Source organism: Bufo gargarizans, chromosome 5 (genome assembly GCF_014858855.1).
Source record: "Bufo gargarizans isolate SCDJY-AF-19 chromosome 5, ASM1485885v1, whole genome shotgun sequence".
NCBI lineage: Eukaryota > Metazoa > Chordata > Amphibia > Anura > Bufonidae > Bufo > Bufo gargarizans.
Genome location: NC_058084.1, coordinates 19,386,875 through 19,408,551, shown reverse-complemented (window position 1 = coordinate 19,408,551; position 21,677 = coordinate 19,386,875). Strand labels below are relative to the sequence as shown.

Genomic DNA, 21,677 nt, shown 5'->3' with positions numbered 1-21,677 from the left:
CCCTCCCTCCCCTCTGCTGCCGCCAATACGAAGAGAGACGGGAGGAGGAGGGGCGGCCGCACTGCGCCACCAATGATGATAACTAACCCATTAATACAAATATAGGAGGCGGGTGCCGGTGGCAGAATCACATAGCCGGCCTCTTTGATAGTGTGCTGCGATCCACAGCAGTTAACCCCTCAGGTGCCGGCTATGTGATTCTGCTGCAGGCACCTGCCTCCTGTATTAAAAGGCTACTTATCTTCATTGGTGGCGCAGTGTGCCCAGCCCCCCCAAGTATTATAACTATTAGAATCATTGGTGGCCCATCCCTTCCTCTTCATTCATTGGTGGCAGTGGCAGCTTTTGACCAGAGCCCCAGCAGTGTAATCTTTTGGGCTCCGATCGGTTACCTGGCTGCCATGGTAACCTCCCTGCTGCTGTGTGCACAGAGCAGCAGGGAGAGTGTGCGGTCCTATTCACCCTAAAAGAGCTCTGACAAGGGATTAAACGATCCCAGGTTCTGGCCCTCAAGGGGGAAATGGTTATTAAATTAAAAGTAAAAAATGTTGAGTATAAATCACCCTCTTTCCCAATCTTACATATACATAAAAAAATATCTATATAATATATAAACAATAAATAAACATATTACATACGGTCATGCCCAAAAAAGTGCGAACTGTTAAAATATAAAAAAAAATCTCCTATGAGGTGAACACCGTAACAGAAAAAACCCCACAAGATTCGCAATTTTTTTGTCACCTTGTCCACCCAAAAAATAGGATCGGACTGTTCGATTATGGGCCGCACGCTGCTTTTTTTTGGGTGGTTTTTTCTTTATTTTTATTAATTTTTTTCGGTGGCATCCAGTATCACAATACTTTTTTTATGGTATTAATATTCGAATCAAAATGTTGGTATCGTGACAACCCTGGTACTAGGAGACCTGTATGAATGTACAAGTGAAACTCGAAAAATTAGAACATCGTGCAAAGGTTTCAGTAATGCAAAAAGGTGAAACTAACACATGAGACTCATTACAGGCAAAGCGAGAGATTTCAAGCCTTTATTTGATATAATTTGGATGACTATAGCTTACCGCTTATGAAACCCCAAAGTCACAGTCTCAGGTCCCTTTGCTCGGGGGGTATGGATTAATTAGCTGACTAGAGGGTGACACTTTGAGCTGACAATATTGAACCTTTTCACAATATTCAAATTTCAAGCTGCATTTCTGAAATAAATGAACTTTTGCACAATATTCTAATTTTTCAAGTTTCACCTGTAGATCTGCCTCTTGAGGTTCTGGCCAAGCTGGATGACTGGGATCTGTAGTGGCGTCTCCCAGTTTTTCCCAAGAAACCCATACTGATTTGCTACAATGTAACTGTGATTGTCTAGCCTGGATACATTTGTAACAGTTCAGTTGTGACAAGCAGTGATGGCCAGTTCGCATTGTTCGCCCGCGAACATATGCGGGCCACCATCTTTTTTTTTTTTTTTTTACAAGTCCGGCGATGCACAGGTAAGCCTGTGCCTGTGCCGCAAGCCGGTCTGAAAACAAATGCGGTCAACGGGAGCAGGCAGTTCCGAGAACAGCCCGATGAAGGCCCACGGTGGCTGTTCTCGGAACTGCCTGCTCCCGCTTACCGCACTTGTTTTCAGACCGGCTCGCGCACAGGCAAGAGCTTACCTGTGCCTCGCTGGACTTGTGAAAAAAAGATGGCAGCCCGCATATGTTTGCGGGCAAGCAATGCGAACTGGCCATCACTGGTGACAAGGATTAGGTCTCAACTAGCGTTGAGCGAGCATGCTCGGCACATCAGTGTTCGGCCGAATACTGCAGGTGCTCGAGCACAATTGAACACAATAAAAATCAATGGGAGACCCGAGCATTAAACCAGGCACCCCCTGCTCTGAAGAGGAGAGCGTGTCTGGTTCACAGAAAAAGGTTAGAAATTGATGGGAACACCTCCGAAATGGTTTGAAAACAGCATTAAGAGGATGGCTGGATGCATCTTGGACTCCCATTACCTATGACATACAATAGACAACCACACAAAGGCTATATGCCAAAAGCCAGGTATCTGCAATCCAACAACCTATCCATGAGACGGATAACAGCCAGCATACCTTACAATGGCAGCCTTGTGCACTATGAGATATTCCAAACCAGCTCTTATCTGACTGAGAACCAGTAAGCCTCAAAGTTGCTTCGCATCTGTTGGATGGCTTGGGTGGACATGCGCACCTAGATCAATATCATTAGGGTGACAAAAAGTGTTCTGATTGTCCTAACATAATATTCAATAACCTTTCTATATAGTTTTGTCATGTAAACTCTTGCATAATCGTGGCCATATGCAAATTAGCTGAATCTGTTTGTTTTTCAGCTGAAACACCATTTGCATGAAAAATTTGCGATAAAAATTTGTGATTAGAATATTCGTGATCAACACTACTCATGAACAGCGCCATCTATTGTTTTATTCGTTTCAAAATCTTTTTTTTTTTTAAAGTAGATTTTATTAGGTTTTTATATAATTTGCACATTTACATTTAAAGGTGCATATTGGATCAAATTACGGGTCATATTCTTTTTTTTTTTTAGACATGTGCAGTGAAAACAAATATAAAGCACATATAAACAGTGCAATAATCCTTTCCCTAAACATTTCCCCACCCTCCCTCCTTCTATACAGGTGATGTGGTTTAAAGTTTTCTTTTTATTCTAGGTATTCCTGGAGGTGTACAGTGTCTCATTGCGGTGTAGTCTCATGGTAGTGCGTCTTTTATGTAAGAATTGATGCTTTATATGTTATTGGTTTCATAGTCTTATGACAAGACTATGAACCTATTATGTTAGGACAATCAGAAAACTTTGTCACCCTAATGATATTGATCTAGGTGCGCAGGTCCACCGAAGCCATCCAACAGTTATGAAGCAACTTTGAGGCTTAATGGCTCTCAGTCAGATGAGATCTGGTTTGGAATGTCTCAGTGCACAAGGCTGCCATTGTAAGGTATGCTGACTGTATCTGTCTCATGAATAGGTTGTTCGCTTGCAGATACCTGGCTTTTGACATATAGCCTTTGTGTGGTTGTCTATTGTGTGTCATAGGTAATAGGAGTCCAAGATGCATCCAGACATCCTCCCCACGCTGTTCCCGAACCATTTCAGTGGTGTTTCCATAAATTTCTGACCTTTTCCAATGAACTAGACACCCTCCCCTCTTCAGAGCAGGGGGTGCCTGGTTTAATGCTCGGTTTCTCCCATTGACTTCCATTGTGCTCGGGTGCTCTGCAGAGCACCTGAGCATCCCGAGGTGTTCTACTCGAGCACCCGAGCACTTTGGTGCTCGATCAACACTAGTCCTAACTGATGAGTTTTGTTCACTTGGTGGAATAACCCTTTGTGTTCCAAAAGTCCACCACAGATTTACAGTATGATGCTTATAAACTGGCTTTTTACATGTAATGGGGGGAAAAAAACACGTGACTTTTTTTTTTTCCTTTGCAAAGGTATGTCACACTTTGCAACGAAACACATACACCCTTACAGTGCTGTTCTTACACCTCTCCCGAGGCAGTAAAATCGCACCTAATAGCTTCAGTCCTGCAAATGTAATCAACATCTTACCTCCACGACTTAAACATGAGTCACCGGTATTTAAAGGGGCTGTCCTGCCAAATATATTGAATCCATACCCTCAGGATAGGTCATCATTACCTGATCAGCAGGGGTCTGACACCAGGTGCCCCGGCGATCAGTTGGTTGAAGAGCGGCGCTGCTTCCTGTTCATTACACTGCGCTTCGTCTCCTGTGGAGCGGCGGCGTAGTGTGATTACAAGCACTCCCTCCAGTACGAAGTGCGGCATAATGAACAGGAAGCGGAGTTCACATGGAGCGCTACCGCCATTTTAAGCAGCTGATCGGCGGGGGCAACGGGTGTTGGACCCCTGCTGATCAGATATGGATGACCTATCCTGAGGACAGGTCATCAGTATATAATGCTGCACAAGCCCTTTAATGCCGCGATAGGGTTTTATTTCTGGCATGTAACACCAGAGGTGCATAGGGGCTGTGGACACAAAACGGGGGATTATTTGTCTGTAATGTGCCAAGTTGCAGTGGAGCAGGAGTTTGCACGCCCTGAATGATGTCTGAGGAGTCACTTTTGACTGTAAACAAGGGAGTCGTTTTTTTTGTGCTCATCGCAGCATGAACCTCACCAGATGTTTTTGAGACTTTTTTTTTTTCTAACGATTTGGTAAGTAACAAAGCTTAGTATTGTACGAATATTCCTCAGCAGCTGTAATCCTGCCGATCCCGAAAAGTGAGGGACCAAGGTCCCTTTGACATGTGACCAACACAGGGACACTCCCCGCTGTCTCCTGTGCCAGGGATCCGCAACCTTCAGCTCTCCAGCTCCTGTGAAACTACAACTCCCAGCATGCATACTTGCTTAGCTGTTCTTGTAACTCTCATGGTACTAAAAGGAGGATTCTGGGAGTTGTAGTTTGAGAACAGATGGAGTGCCGGAGCTTGCTGATCCCTGCTAGGTCCTTCAGCACTGCTCCATGTAAGTGAATGCATAGCGGGTGGCCAGTAAGGTTACCGAATGCGTCGGAAATCCGCTTCTTGTCTTGGGGGTTCCTGCACCATATTTTACACTGCAGCTCTGCTCTGTTAGTGAAATGTAGTGATCTGTGTCTCCATCAGACTTCACCTGCATTTGTCTGTTGGAGTCTGCACCTTCTGTCTGATCTGAGCGCTCCTTGGCCGTATTGCGGCTCCGCAGTACACGGGCGCCATTCCGTGGGCATTCTGCACAACGGTCCGCAAATCCGGAGATGCGGAATGGTGCAGTACGGAAGCACGGGAGTTTCATCTCGTACTTCCGTTTCGCAAAAAGATAGAACATGTCCTATTTTTTTGCGGAACGGCCGGATCACGGACCTATTAATGTAAATAGGTCAGCGATCCGCTGCGGCTGCCTCACGGTTGGTGTTCGTGCATTGCGGCCTGCAGCACGGCCACGGGGCGCATACGTGTTCGTGTGCCAGAGGCCCAACTCATTGATTTCTATGAGCATGTCCTGTGCAGTGAGAGGAAGGGGCAGACGCTGAGCCGTCTCATCACCTCTTAGGAATAGTGCAGCCGGCCCTCTCTGCCCTCTGACGGCCTCCCCGACCTACTGCATGGCCCCCCTATTTCCATGGCCTCTGCTTGCGGTCAGTGAATAGGAAGGAACATTCCCCGTTTACATCCAGAGGATAAACTCGTGTACAGACCCGATACTTTTCACAGCTTAGGTTTTGGTACATTGGTATCTAGTCCAGAAGTCATGTGATATAATAAACCTTTAATTTACAGATCATCTCTTATTACTGATTCGGCAAATATGATGTTGGAATAAGCGGTTTATAGCAGCGAGAGCAAAGGCCGGAGCCGAGGGTTACAGCGCTAATTACAGTCGGCGTGTACAAGTGATTTATGACCTGCCGGAGCGCAGGCGCGACTGTCACTAAGGCCTCATGCACACAAAAGTTGTTTGGGTCCGAAAAAAATGCGGCTCGGTTGCGGATCCACTCGCTGTCCGCATCCGTTGCTCCATTCCGTGGCGAACAAGAATAGGCATTTCTATCATTGGCCGCCCGTTCCATTCTGCAAATTGTGGAAAGCACATGGCCTACATACGTGTTTTGCGAATTTGCAGGCCGCAAAACACGGCGCGATCATGTGCATGAGGCCAAACACCTGTGCACTGCGGAACTATTAGTGTCCAATAAAGCATATTCATTCCCATTCCATGTTGGACACTGGCTCCCAGTCCCTACCACCTCCTTGCTGTCGACCCAGAGATGCGACTGCTCAACCAATCACGGACTGCTGCAGTGGTCACATGTCTGTCAAGAGGAAACGGAAGCTTTTTTTAAATGTCTTATAATATCCTGCATTCTAGGCCAACCCTTTTTAAAGTGGTCGTCCAAGTGTTTAATACTGATGACCTATCCTCAGGATAGGGCATCAATGCATGATCGGTGGGGGTGGGGTCTGACTCGGGATAGGGCATCAATGCATGATCGGTGGGGGTGGGGTCTGACTCGGGATAGGGCATCAATGCATGATCGGTGGGGGTGGGGTCTGACTCGGGATAGGGCATCAATGCATGATCGGTGGGGGTGGGGGGGGTCTGACTCGGGATAGGGCATCAATGCATAATCGGTGGGGGTGGGGGGGGTCTGACTCGGGATAGGGCATCAATGCATAATCGGTGGGGGTGGGGGGGGTCTGACTCGGGATAGGGCATCAATGCATGATCGGTGGGGGTGGGGGGGGGTCTGACTCGGGATAGGGCATCAGTGTCTGACTCCCGACACCCCCGCCCATCAGCTGTTTGAAGAGGATGGAGGATTTGGGCAAGTGACACCGCTGCCTCGCAGCTCCAGTGCATGGCGCTGTGCTTGGTATTGCACTTGAGTGATGCTGAATTGCACTTAAGCCACATGACCAACGTAACGTGACATCACTGGCATCTGAATAGGCCTCAGCGGTCACAGAGCGCCGTTGCCTCTTCAGACAGCTGATTGGCGGGGGTTCTGGGAGTAGGGTCCCCACCGACCGGATACTGATTACCTGTCCTGAGGACAAAGCATCAATATTCTGCTTCTGGGAAAAACCCTTCACTGATCCTCGGACAACCCCTTTAAAAACAGCAGTTCAGGCAAGATGGCTGCACCTTTTTTTCATGTACAGAAAATAGAATAAAAAAAAAACTAGTCAAAAATAATTTCTTAAAGATTAGAAAACAATACAGTTTCGGAATAGATTCCTAAATAATGAATAAGTGACTTTTAGTCTCATGATTGGGTGGATGATTAGCGTTTGGTGGGGGGGGGGGGGGGCGCAACTTTATCCGATAGTTTTAGGCTACTTTCACACTGGCGTTTTGGCTTTCCGTTTGTGAGATCCGTTCAGGGCTCCTCTCACACGCGGTCCAAAACGGATCAGTTTTGCCCTAATGCATTCTGAATGGAAAGGGATCCGCTCAGAAGGCATCAGTTTGCCTCCGTTCCGTCTCCATTCCGCTCTGGAGGCGGCCTGCAGCGTTTTTCTGTCCGTCTGACGAGACTGGCACACAATGTAAGTCAATGGGGACGGATCCGTTTTCACTGACACAATCTGGCACAATAGAAAACGGATCCGGATTGACTTTCAATGGTGTTCAAGACGGATCCGTCTTGGCTACGTTAAAGATAATATAAATGGATCCGTTCTGAACGGCTGCATGCGGTTGTATTATCTGAACGGATCCGTCTGTGCAGATCCAGGACGGATCCGCACCAAGCGCGAGTGTGAAAGTCGCCTTAGTTTTGTATTTTCTTGCTGCAGTGCCGCGTCCTCTCCGGTGTCACTATTATATTATCATCATTGCATCCACAACCCGCAGCGTGTCTGTAAAAAACACCAAAATAATCTCATCCGTCAGTGATCAGTCGCCTCCCATCAGGTTTGCTGGTGGCTATTCCAGTGTGACACGTATATATACTGCTTCCATTATTTACTATATACCGTACCGTTAGGTCCTGACTGTCGGAGAAAGAACTCTGACCTCTGTTCAAGTGACCCTTAGGCTACTTTCACACTAGCGTTCGATCGGATCCGTTCTGAACGGATCCGATCATAATAATGCAGACGGAGGCTCCGTTCAGAACTGATCCGTCTGCATTATTTTAGCATATAACAGCTAAGTGTGAAAATAGCCTCGTACGGATCCGTCCAGACTTTCAATGTAAAGTCAATGGGGGACGGATCCGCCTGAAGATTGAGCAATATTGTGGCATCTTCAAACGGATCCGTCCCCATTGACTTACATTGTAAGTCTGGACGGATCCGCACGCCTCCGCACGGCCAGGCGGTCACCCGAACGCTGCAAGCAGCGTTCAGCTGTCCGCCTGTCCGTGCGGAGGCGAGCGGAGCGAAGGCTGAACGCCGCCAGACTGATGCAGTCTGAGCGGATCCGCTCCATTCAGACTGCATCAGGGCTGGACGGAAGCGTTCGGGTCCGCTCGTGAGCCCCTTCAAACGGAGCTCACGAGCGGACCGACGAACGCTAGTGTGAAAGTAGCCTTAAATGAGTTTAATGATGGAAGGGGGCTCCAGGATCGAGGGGGGGCGGGGTCCAGGATTGAGGGGGGTCCAGGATCAGGGGGCTCCAGGATCGAGGGGGGGTCCAGGATCGAGGGGGGGGGGGGGTCCAGGATCAGGGGGGTCCAGGATGCTCATTTGTTGACCAGAGTGTATAGCGGTTACAAAGCCGGTCTCTCTCACTCCGGAGGACCCATCCTGTCCTGCATTTCACAGACAACCCATTGATGTGACTGGACACTGCAATGCTTCATTTCTCCTGTGATGGCGCTGCAGGGAAATTGAACCCTTACTGACAGGTTTCCCACAGATTACACTGCTGGTCTCAGCAGGAGAATACTCTTCCATCTGTATATTTTAAAGGGGCCCTTCCCACAAATAAGAATTTTTAAAAGCGGGGAACCCCTGTTATAAGTAAGGCTACTTTCACACTGGCGTTTCTGGGTCCGCTTGTGAGATCCGTTTCAGGCCCAAAACAGATCAGTTCAGCCCCAATGCATTCTGAATGGATAAGGATCCGTTCAGAATGCAACAATTCGGCTGCGTTTGGTCTCCGTTGCGTTTTTTTAGATGGTCACTTAAACGCAGCTTGCAGCGTTTTGGTGACCGTCTGAATATGCAGAGCCAAACAGATCCATCTAGACTTACAATGTAAGTCAATTGGGACGGATCCGTTTTTCACTGACACAATATGGTGCAATTAAAAACGGATCCGTCCCCCATTGACTTTCAATGTAAGTCAAAACTGATCCGTTTTAACTGTCTTTTTTTTTTTCTTTATGAATAATGCAAACGGATCTGTTCTGAACGGTTACACGCGTTAGCATTATTTGTGCTGATGCAAGACAGATCCGCACAAAACGCGAGTGTGAAAGCAGCCTAAGATAGCTCAGCGCTGTTTTATCTGGGGGGGGAACAGTTACCCGCAAAATTGATTGGATCACATATATCGTAAACGATGATATGATGATAAATGTTGTATCCTTTATATCACAGATGTGAACAGAGTCTAGTATATTTTATACATTAATTCCTCAGTTTTCAGAATGTCCGCTTGCTGTCACTGAATGGAAACTTGAACAGCATTGGTAAACCCGAGTAAATGCAAGTCACACTGCTGCCGGTACCTAACCTTTGTGACCTGGTATGCTAAAGGGTTAATTGAAAAGAACAGGTTCCACACCATTAGCTGTAGCCAAAAGCCATGTCCAGTGCAGCTTTTAGCTTCCGTTACATTGAATGCTGCCCTCCATCCTCTGCCAAGAATGGGCGCGGGCCTCTTGACAGGCGGCGGGGGGGCGCGGGCCTCTTGACAGGCGGCGGGGGGGCGCGGGCCTCTTGACAGGCGGCGGGGGGGGCGCGGGCCTCTTGACAGGCGGCGGGGGGGGCGCGGGCCTCTTGACAGGCGGCGGGGGGGGCGCGGGCCTCTTGACAGGCGGCGGGGGGGGCGCGGGCCTCTTGACAGGCGGCGGGGGGGGCGCGGGCCTCTTGACAGGCGGCGGGGGGGGCGCGGGCCTCTTGACAGGCGGCGGGGGGGCGCGGGCCTCTTGACAGGCGGCGGGGGGGCGCGGGCCTCTTGACAGGCGGCGGGGGGGCGCGGGCCTCTTGACAGGCGGCGGGGGGGCGCGGGCCTCTTGACAGGCGGCGGGGGGGCGCGGGCCTCTTGACAGGCGGCGGGGGGCGCGGGCCTCTTGACAGGCGCGGGGGGGGCGCGGGCCGCTTGACAGGCGGCGGGGGGCGCGGGCCTCTTGACATCTTCTATTTGTAAATCAGAATTTACTTGAGCTATTAAAAAAAATTATAATAAATGGCCCCATCTGCAAAATGAATGTTCTTCTCCAGGGCTGATTTGTAGAGGAAGACGACAGCTGAGCAGATTAACTATTGAAGGCATTGACCCCTTGTCCTGTGCACGCTTCTAATCCTGTTAAGGTGTTAGTGGCATAGACAGTCACTGGGCGCCCAGTGGGCACCGTGCAGGCCAGAGCTCATTTGTTGCTGGAAAGATTGAAGGGACATATTCCATAAATGTAGAATAAATAATTACGTTTGGTCCCCCACATCTGTTTACAGAATGGGGTTCCCCTAAAACTCTCTTGCCGAATCCAGGTACAGAATGAATGGAGAGATGGCTGTGCATATCCATTCCCTCCACTTCTATGGAGAGAGTGTGTGGGGACCAGAGGTGGGACCTGTCTGAACATCTACTCTTTGTGACCTACATACAGTTGCAAGAAAAAGTATGTGAACCCTTTGGAATGATATGGATTTCTGCACAAATTGGTCATAAAATGTGATCTGATCTTCATCTAAGTCACAACAATAGACAATCACAGTCGCTTAACCTAATAACACACAAATAATTAAATGTTACCATGTTTTTATTGAACACATCATGTAAACATTCACAGTGCAGGTGGAAAAGTATGTGAACCCCTAGACTAATGACATCTCCAAGAGCTAATTAGAGTGAGGTGTCAGCCAACTGGAGTCCAATCAATGAGATGAGATTGGAGGTGTTGGTTACAGCTGCCCTGCCCTATAAAAAACACACACCAGTTCTGGGTTTGCTTTTCACAAGAAGCATTGCCTGATGTGAATGATGCCTCGCACAAAAGAGCTCTCAGAAGACCTACGATTAAGAATTGTTGACTTGCATAAAGCTGGAAAGGGTTATAAAAGTATCTCCAAAAGCCTTGCTGTTCATCAGTCCACGGTAAGACAAATTGTCTATAAATGGAGAAAGTTCAGCACTGCTGCTACTCTCCCTAGGAGTGGCCGTCCTGTAAAGATGGCTGCAAGAGCACAGCGCAGACTGCTCAATGAGGTGAAGAATCCTAGAGTGTCAGCTAAAGACTTACAAAAGTCTCTGGCATATGCTACCATCCCTGTTAGCGAATCTACGATACGTAAAACACTAAACAAGAATGGATTTCATGGGAGGATACCACAGAGGAAGCCACTGCTGTCCAAAAAAAACATTGCTGCACGTTTACAGTTTGCACAAGAGCACCTGGATGTTCCACAGCAGTACTGGCAAAATGTTCTGTGGACAGATGAAACCAAAGTTGAGTTGTTTGGAAGAAACACACAACACTATGTGTGGAGAAAAAGAGGCACAGCACACCAACATCAAAACCTCATCCCAGCTGTGAAGTATGGTGGTGGGGGCATCATGGTTTGGGGCTGCTTTGCTGCGTCAGGGCCTGGACGGATTGCTGTCATCGAAGGAAAAATGAATTCCCAAGTTTATCAAGACATTTTGCAGGAGAACTTAAGGCCATCTGTCCACCAGCTGAAGCTCAACAGAAGATGGGTGCTGCAACAGGACAACGACCCAAAGCATAGAAGTAAATCAACAACAGAATGGCTTAAACAGAAGAAAATCCGCCTTCTGAAGTGGCCCAGTCAGAGTCCTGACCTCAACCTGACTGAGATGCTGCGGCATGACCTCAAGAAAGCGATTCACACCAGACATCCCAAGAATATTGCTGAACTGAAACAGTTCTGTAAAGAGGAATGGTGAAGAATTACTCCCGACCGTTGTGCACGTCTGATCTGCAACTACAGGGAACGTTTGATTGAAGTTATTGCTGCCAAAGGAGGTTCAACCAGTTATTAAATCCAAGGGTTCACATACTTTTTCCACCTGCACTGTGAATGTTTACATGGTGTGTTCAAAAAAAACATGGTAACATTTAAGGCCTCTTTCACACGGGCGTCATGTTTTTTGCCCGGATAAGAGCCGGGTGCGTTGCGGGAAAATGCGCAATTTTCCCGCGCGAGTGCAAAACATTGTCATGCGTTTTGCACTCGCGTGAGAAAAATCGCGCATGTTTGGTACCCAAACCCGAACTTCTTCACAGAAGTTCGGGCTTGGGATTGATGTTCTGAAGATTGTATTATTTTCCCTTATAACATGGTTATAAGGGAAAATAATAGCATTCTGACTACAGAATACATAGTATAATAGTGCTGGAAGGGTTAAAAAAATAAAAAAGTTAACTCACCTTATCCTCTTGTTCGTGTAGTTCGTTCCCGGTCTGTTCTTTGCTAGCTGTGTGCTTGGTCTGAATGACCTGTGGTGATGTCAGATCACATGCTCCAATCACATGGTCCATCACCATGGTGAATGAGCATGTGATCTGACGTCATCAAAGGTCCTTTAGCCCAAGCCCACAGCTAGCAAAGAACAGACCGGGAAAGAACTACGCGAACAAGAGGATAAGGTGAGTTAACTTTTTTATTTTTTTAACCCTTCCAGCACTATTATACTATGTATTCTGTAGTCAGAATGCTATTATTTTCCCTTATAACCATGTTATAAGGGAAAATAATACAGTGAATAGACTGTCACCTAGAACCCATGCGTGAAAATCGCACCGCATCCGCACTTGCTTGCGGATGCTTGCGATTTTCACGCAACCCCATTCACTTCTATGGGGCCTGTGTTGCGTGGATTATCGCACCGCAACGCACAAAGAGGAGCATGCTGCGATTTTCACGCAACGCATAAGTGATGCGTGAAAATCACCGCTCATGTGAACAGCCCCATAGAAATGAATGGGTCAGGATTCAGTGCGGGTGCAATGCGTTCAACTCACGCATCGCACCCGCGCGGAAAACTCGCCCGTGTGAAAGGGGCCTAACTCTTTGTGTGTTATTAGTTTAAGCAGACTGTGAGTGTCTATTGTTGTGACTTAGATGAAGATCAGATCCCGTTTTATGACCAATTTGTGCAGAAATCCATCTCATTCCAAAGGGTTCACATACTTTTTCTTGCAACTGTAGGTCATAGATGGGAGTCCCGGTCTAGTACCCCAATTTTTGCCAGTGTACAAAGTTGGTGCAGAAAGTGTCTGCCTCCATGGAGAGCTAATTGTAGGTTTTGGCATCTGTCTTTGGCGCTCTAAACTGATTGCAAGGTCGGGTGTAATCCAGACCCTTTTGACACATTTGGCCCCAACGGGTCATTATTGTGAAGCATAGACGTGTCTGGTCCTATAGGGCGAGGTCCTAAGATGGGATCCCTGTCCCATTAGCTCTGAATGCCCTAATAGGTTGTCTAAATCGCTCAAGTCTGTTTGTCCCAGGAATCGGCTGCTTTTATATCTCCATGACTCCAGGGTTGGTCGATGTCACACAAAATGTCACGGTTATGGCCTTGTAGAAGGTTGACGTCAACTGTTCCTCTTGACACAAGTCGATGGAAATTGACTATTGTCCTTTTGGCTTCTGTTGGGATGAAAAGATGAAGTGCTTATTTTGGGGCTTTCTGCTCTCTGCGAGGCACCACCTAAGTCATATTGTAGCGCTAACCTAGAGGTGGGCCCTCGAAGACGTAATCGTGGTCTTGAATGTTTTAGTTGATTTCTTCCAAAGTATGGTAAAAACTTTTCATCTACCACTTCTGAACCCTGAAATATCTGACGAGCGGCACGTCTCCCAAAGCGAATCAGTTGAGGTAAAGCATTTGCAGTTTAACTCATTAAAGTAATTAGCAATTTAGCCAAATTAGGGGCACTTTAGAGGCAATCTGTCATCTGAATTCTCCATAATCAACGGGACTCCAAGAGACTGCAATCCGATCAGCCGGACTGCAAAGTGACGGATCCCTTTCTGCAATATTCACGTGACATAATTACCAGGGAGGCTCAGGGGGGATGGGTCCGAACATTGCTGGTGTGCGCAGGGCGTGGATTTAGGGAGTCAGTCTGGCGCTTCTACATCATGTAGACGTGCGTGTAGCGTCTGATCCTCTTTTCTGCGCGCTTTAACTGTCAGCAACACCTGCTGTGCTACAAATGAGATGTAATCGTCTGTTTTTCTCGTGTAATTATAGCCCGGTATTTTCACTCCGCGGTATCGCATCTGTTAGTAGCGGCTGATTACGCTGAATGTCAAGAGGTGAATTTCAAGAAGTTGCGTCCAAAAACACAAATAAAAAAAAAACATAAATACAAGTGTAAAATTTCAAAAGTTTATTTTGAAGTAAATAAAGGAAGTATAGCTCCTATGTATAGAGAGGTCCATAAAAAAAGCCCATTTAGGTAAAGGATCGGCCCAGGCCATCTTGTTGGGTTGTATGAGGATTATGGATTTGTGCAAGGCTGGACGAAACCCCAGGTCACCATCGTCCTTTGAAATTTTTGAGTGGTGCATAGTTTTTTTGGATTGTTTCTCATTGATCTTATGGCCAGGCCACTTACAGGGAACCGGTCACCTGGATTTTGTGTATAGAGCTGAGGACATGGGCTGCTAGATGGCCGCTAGCACATCCGCAATACCCAGTCCCCATAGCTCTGTGTGCTTTTATTGTGTCAAAAAAAGGATTTGATACATATGCAAATTACCCTGAGATGAGTCCTGTATGTGAGATGAGTCCAGCATCTTCCGAATCTCCTACTTGCTCCCAGATGTCACAAAGCTAGAGAGCCGTAATCTCTCGATACGCGAGGTAGCGTATGCACAGTGTCTTCATAGTGTTCCTTCCCTGTGCTGGCATCAGCCTCAGAGAACGAACTGCGCATGCGCTAGCTCGCTCAACGCGAGATTACGGTGCTCTAGCTTTGTGACGTCGGGGAACAAGGAGGAGATTCGGAGGATGCGCGGCGGTGCTGGGCTCCTTCACGCTGGACTTTAAAAATCAACCACAAAGGTTCTACAACAAAGTCTCGCTCAACTTTGCGAATTACTGACTTCGGCTCATTGGAGCCCCTACATTTTAATACTGTACGGAGATGGACCTCCGAAGTTTTGAATGAAGCGACTTCACTAGACGCAACTCCTTTTAAATAAAATAAAAGAAAAAATAATAATTTTGAGATGACCGCTTTCTTAATGTGCTTGGTGGGTCCAAGCTTATGGAGCATCACTCATGTTCTCATCTGTCAGAAGGGTTTAGTTGAAACATGAAATGTTTTTGGTTTCTAGTGATCACTAATGAAGCGTTCATTGCCTAAGGACCCCTGTGGAGCAACGCAAACGTTCTTCCCATTGTTGATGCCCTGTGACTAAAGACTTTTTCATGGGACAGTTGAGCAGGCCATCATGTCACCATGTGCCTGAAAGGCCATTCCGGTAAGAAAGCAATGTGGCTGTAAGTTTTTGGCTTCTTGACCACCAGCCTGTCCTCGTGGACCTCCTTATTTTTTCGACTGTTGGTTGCGAGCGACATTTATTATACTACAGTTAAACTCTGCACATACAAACTCAAGTCTTCATGAAATCTTTGCTTCTCTCTCGGACAACACCTCCCAACCATCCCCATCGGTATCTCGGGAGCAGACGCTATCAGCCCCGTTGAGCTAATCTTCCAGCAGATGCCTCTTTCCTCCGAGGCGTTGGCTCTAACCACAGGCCGTGTTCCCGAGCGGTCACGGATATGGAAGAGTGAGCTTCATTCCCACCCCCGAGCTCTGATTCTTTGTAAGAAAATTCCAACAAAAAAATAAATAATAGAGGGCACATGGGTCCAGCAGTGAAATCCTCTCCGCAGCAAGCTGAGCATAATTGTTTCCAATAGCAAACCGAGGAGCACAAATTATTGGAAAAAGTTTACTAAATTTTACAAAAACTAGCCCCATCTCTCGCCTCTTAATGCACTTGAAATTGGCCACCTGCAACCTTTACACACAGACTAACGGAGCATCCTCCAGGAAATCACTGCTGAGAGATCAATTTTTTGCCGATTTTCCAGTTAATAAGTCGATGGCCGGATGCTATTTTATATTCATGGCTTCTGGAGCTCGTATCCTGTAGTCAGCATCTCTTACAAGTTCTATATTTCTCCTGTCAATCACCTCCCTGCAGCCGTCTCTTTTCAGTGCTGATGCATGCTACGTCCAAACCTGTGCAGATCGTTTCTGTAAGATTTCTTTAATTGCCTTTTTTATTTTTTTCCATTTTTCAAAAATTTCATGGTACATCACCTCCCTCCGGGGACTCGGCTTGTTTCTTAAATTTTGTTGGAACCCATGAAGTGGAAGCTGAGGGCCAGTGTTTCCTTGGCTTTTTGATTATTTTAGACATTTTGTACTGAAAGATGCAATAGTAGTATGCTGTACGGGGCAAGGAATTGGGGTGAGGGACTTCTCAAGGTGTACTAGGCCTTAAAGGCATTTTCTGGAAATAACTGAAGGCTCCTAGCCTGCATCGCCTACTGAAAGATTCATGCTTACCCGCTCCCTGGATCTCCGGTCTTGCATGCTATCTCCTGTTCCACCATCTTCCAGTCCCCAGCTTGTCTCCTTCCTGCTGGGTATGGATCATGGTCTTGTGCCCTGCTGCAGTCGGTGCCTGGCTTCAGCAGTGACTTGTCCAAACGTTGCACGTTCCTGCTGAAGCCAGAAAGTGGCTGCAGCAGCGCAGATGACCATGTTCATATGCCTGCCGAAAGAAAACAAACTGGACTATTTTGGGGTGCTTAGACAACTTAGTTGATGGCCAGTCACGGCCTCCGCATGCTGTCCAGTCCCATTCCACTGACGGCTGTTCTTCCCGACACCCCTATAACACTCTTGTGCCTTCAGTGTGGACGCTTCCGGCAGCAGCTTATATCCGTGGTCAGACATTATCCATACTCTGTCCTTATTCTGTTCTGTGACATCTACTGGGGTGGACGTCCTCGTGTGTTCAGGGAACCTGACATGTTATATACTTTACTGGTCTCACAGACTTTGGCCTACATGTTTCTGATGCAAGGAGTCAGCACTCTGCGGCCTTCTAGCTCTCGTGCATGCTGAGAGTTGTAGTTTCAAAACAGCTGAAGTTGCCTAATGTTTAGGGCGTGTTCCCTAATCCCATTTCAGAACATGGCGGTCATCTTGAAAAGGCTGATAACGGGGGACTATATGTGAAGTGTCTCTAGCGGGAGACCTCAAGTAGGTCCTTGATGCTTATATCACTCACGCAGCCCTCAGTATCGACCTGAATTACGACTTGCATCATCCCAAACCAGAGGAATAATCTATGAAGGCTTTCTCCTTCCGGGCTGTCTCCTCCCTCGCGCCGTTCATCACCTCGTGCTTGTGTATTCTTGTCCTCTTCTTCACTGCTCCTTATCAGTTGTGCCGCAGGCTGTGGAAAAAGCTGCAAAAATATGCAGCTCCAGGTAGTGCGTCAGCAGCGGTGTACGGGTGGTAGGTGCTCTGGGTTTACCGATAACATGATGATTAGCGGAAATGATTATTTATTTTATTTTTATTTTTTTCATCTATTTCATGTATTTTGTCTGGATGCAGATTATTTGCAAGTAGCTTTTGCACCTTGGAGCAAAGGGCCGGGACACACGTCACCGGACAGAACCAAGATGTGGGGGCTCTTATTTACTGTATCCCTGACTAGTCTTCTTTAGGTTAGGTTCAGGCCTCATGCATGTGACAATATCCATTTTTGCGGTCCGCAAATAGTGGATACCGGCCGTGTGGGTCGTGCATTTTTCTTTCTGTAGGTCCAGCACTATGTTACAAGTGCCTATTGTTGTCCCGCAAAACTTTGTGGGGCCGCGGAACGGACACGCGGATCGGATGTGGACCAAAACTACGGTCATGTGCCTCACACAGTTTTTTTTGGAGGAGGTTGATTTTTCAGCCAGAAGTGGATCCAGCAGGAAAGAGAAGCATAAATCCTTCCTTTTATATTTCCCATTCCGTTCAAATCCACTTCTGGCTTTGGCAGGAACATCTGCCTCAAAAACTTTCTCCAAAAAATTCTGTGTTCACACAAACTGCATGTGCCGCGGATTTTCCATCTAGATTGGCAGGTGGAAAAGGCAGAAAAGTGGGTTAAATTTTAATAGATCTAATCCACGTCCACAGAATGTCTGTCTGTTTTGGTTGCAGAGTGGTCACAGGTCTGTTTCCGATTATGCCCCAATGGTGGGTTTTAAATTTCACAAGAAATCCCAATTGTTGCGGATCTTGCTGCTTGTTACCTGTAGATCCACAGCAACGTCTACAACAGGGGTCGGCAACCTCCGGCACTCCAGGTGTTGTGAAACTACATCTCCCATCATGCACACTTGCTTGGCTGCTCTCTAAACTCCCACACAAGTGGAAAGAGCATGCTGGGAGTTGTAGTTTCACAACAGCTGGAGTGCTGAAGGCTGCTGATCCTGAGCCCTAAAGCCCTAAATTTAAAGAAAAAAAAGAAAATAACTTTCCTCAAATTAGAAAAAGAAATAAAAAAATCAATTCCCCTATTAAACATAGGAAACTCATTTTACTATTAAATCGAAAGCAAAAGCAGCCATAGCACCTCCGTATTTTGCCGGTATTAATGGTACAAGATCTGGACTCTCCACGGTTTAAGTAACTCAAACTTAGATCACTTTGGACCTTACAAGGGACATGATGGACTGATCATCAAAAAAGTACAGCAGCGGTGCTGATGTCATGGAGATGGCGAATGGTACGGATTGTATTAATGGTCTTCTATGGTTTTGCTTTTTGACAGATTTCAGTGGAGTTCAACTCCATCACAAGATCGGCTGGTGGTCTCCACCCATCGAACCAAGAGGGAGTTCTTCTGTTGTGAGGTAAAGACCTACAGCATTCATCTGTGTGATCAAATAGTTTTTTTTTTGCTTTGCTTCTTTTGACGAAACCTTGGCCTGGTGTTAAATTCAAAATTATGAATCCTGTTGTGTGGAAACCTACATATGTTCTTAAATTAGGCTAGAAATTGTGTACGTAGGAGGAGAAGCTGAGAACTTTCCACCAACCAAAGAGTTATCCAACACAGATATTTCATCTGTAGAGAGACTGCAGATCATGACGATTGGAGGAGGTCTCTAGTTTAACTGGGATAGCTACCCAATCGCCCTAAAAGTTCCCATAGATATCAGTTTGGATAAAATTGTTTGAACCAGTCATGACTGTCGACACATTAGAATCTATCAGTTGGTCTCTCGTCCTGTAGGTTATGATCATGATCCATTCCGTCTTGTGTGCCTGGTGAGATCTCCATGGTCTTGCTGATGGCACCTGTACTTGACAGATGTTTTCCCGGCTAGGATGGTGACTCTGCTCCCATCAAATGACTGGTGTTTAGCCTCTGATGTGCCTCTAGAGATCATTAGATCTTTTTAGTGGCAGATAAGGGATCTCGATGTTTCTTAGCAATCTTAAACCCCATAGATATCTACTGGACCAGTTGGTACAATCGGGAACGATCATGTCATTGTTCATCTTGCATTTGCCATGTACATAATGCTGACAATTGATGGATGGACGACAGCTCTTAACCAACCATCAATCAGAAGATTGTCTCTTGATCAGGCCAGTTTTTGCCATCGGGAAAAGACCGTTCATTCAGAAACCTCCATTCACATTTCGATTTTCATCTGGTCCCATAAAAATTGATTGGCTTTGGCTAATATTCATCTAAAGTATATTTCCATCTCAAAGGGCTTTTCATGCTTCTGATATTGATGACTTATCCTCAGGATAGCCATTAATATCTGAACACTCCTCCACCGATCAGCAGTTCCCTGCAGCCCCTGGAACTAGCACCGTGAATGGAACAGGAACCACAGCTCCATTCAAAGTGCAGGGCAGCTCCGACACCATTCACTTCAATAGGAGTGTAAATGTAGACTTAACCTGGCAGTACACATTGGAGAAAAGGTGACCCATTATGGTGGGATTGGAAGACGATCTAATGTTTATGGGAGCTTGAACATGAATGGAGGAGAAATCCAGCAAATCCATTGTGCTAAAATCTAAATTATTTGGGTGTCATTTATCAAAGACTGCCCTCCAGTTGACTAGAGTAGTTTTCAGTCGTCAAATATGCCTGTTTCCAGGTGTAAATGTTACTGAATTTGCCAAGACTGATGGCCCGGCGCCCACTACTCCCCAGTGGTGAGGACGACCTAAAAATGGCTGCTTAAAAAGTTGCAGAGCAGTGTCTTGTTTTTTTTCCGTGTTTTTTATTTTAGGCCCTTTTTGCCTAGCATTATATTGATTTATGATGCTATGTAACCCTTACAGTTCTGGAAGAAATTGGATAACACTGACATAATGCTGTCAGTGTTATCCAGTACATTCCAGACCTCTAAGGGTTACATAGCCTCATAAATCAATATAATGCTATGCGACCCCCAGCATTGCTGGAAGTTCAGGTCGGCTGCGAGTCCGATGTGTGACACTCGCTCGTCTGAAAGGGGCCTTACTCCAAAGACTGGAGTAACCTTCTAAGGCTCCATTCACACGTCTGCAAATGGGTCCGCATCCGTTCCGCACCCATTCATTCTCTACGGGGATGGAATGGATGCGGACAGCACACAGTGTGCTGTCCGCATGTGTGGAGTGCGGCCCCGATCTTCCGGTCCACAGCTCTGCAAAAGATACAACATGTCCTATTCTTGTCCTTTCTATAGGGGGTGCCGGCCGGGTGTGTTGCTGATCCGCAATTTGCCTTAGCAAATGACTCCCTATGACTCCAAAAACTTCTTCAGGATGGAAACATTCAGTATCCTATGCGTTTCAGTCTACTCTTGGCATTTTTTTTACACAAAAATTATTCCTGCCCAGAATTAGGGCTGATAAAGGATACAGCACGTCGTTCTTTACTGTAGGAAATACACCAGGCAAAGTGCTGCTGACAACTGAAGATTTCTGTGCGAGCAGATCACTGGTCGTTCTTGCGCATAGGTCGGGAACGAACACTTAGGCTAGTTTCACCCTACTGCTTGAGCGCAGCTGCTCTCTTCCGGCCGATTCTCGGCATGTCTGCCTTAATTCGGCGGGATCTCTTCTGGTCCACATTATAGTTAAGGCCGGACGGAGACTTACAAACTTCTGGAAATGCCGAGAGGGCCGGCTGGCTGTTCCAAGCGCTAATGTGAAACTAGCCTTATAAGAAAAGGGACAAATCTCATCCACATCCACAGAAATCCACATTAGAAATTGACCCCGGTGCGGATTGTAACTCCACTGCATATCAGTTTAAAAATTTCCAATTTGTAAATTGACGACATGTTGTAGATTTCACAATTTGCAAGGCTTTGCAGTGGGATTCCTGCTGTGGGGGTGCTGTTGCATTGCCCGTATACAAACAACCAACAAAGGGTTGACCCTCGACTGGGCTTATTTTAGTATGACCGAGCGGCGGTATTATGTCTGTAAGGCCCAGGAGACACCATCAGCCTCCTGGTCTAATAGTATATTTGTATTGTCTAGTGAAATTCTTGTCTTAGCTCGGCCTGAATGTGGCCTGTATCTTAGGCTTGGTCGTCTTTGCTCCTTTTCCCCGTGCACGATCTAGTAATGTGTTGGCATTTTGTGAGATACGACTTTGGTTTGACCTGTGTTACTACGCTTTTTGCAGGTTTTTACCATTACCAAAATGACAGTATTTTCTACTTTTCCCCACGCCTCCACAACGGCACTTCCTGGAGGGTACCCGCCTCTTCCGGGACTGGAAAACAATGAAGATCAACGTATAAGCCCCCTCCCCTTTACATTCACCGGTTGGTTTCCTGTCCCTCAAAAGGCAGGTGGAAATCGACAGTGAGCAGGGCCTTTGGTAAGTTGTCCCT

At 46.8% G+C, this 21,677-nt stretch overlaps 1 protein-coding gene across 6 annotated transcripts in view; it reads left to right on the top strand.

The window, feature by feature from the left end:
• The window catches only part of TSNARE1 (t-SNARE domain containing 1), a 246,532-nt gene that overhangs the window by 6,695 nt on the left and 218,160 nt on the right, over window positions 1-21,677 (top strand). For 5 of the 6 annotated variants that reach the window (XM_044294657.1, XM_044294656.1, XM_044294654.1 and 2 more), the window contains exon 2: window positions 18,590-18,671. The exons of the other annotated variant lie outside the window; for it this stretch is intronic. The gene's annotated coding sequence lies outside the window, so the exon portion shown is untranslated. The remainder of the gene's footprint in view (window positions 1-18,589; window positions 18,672-21,677) is intronic. 6 annotated transcript variants of the gene reach the window in all.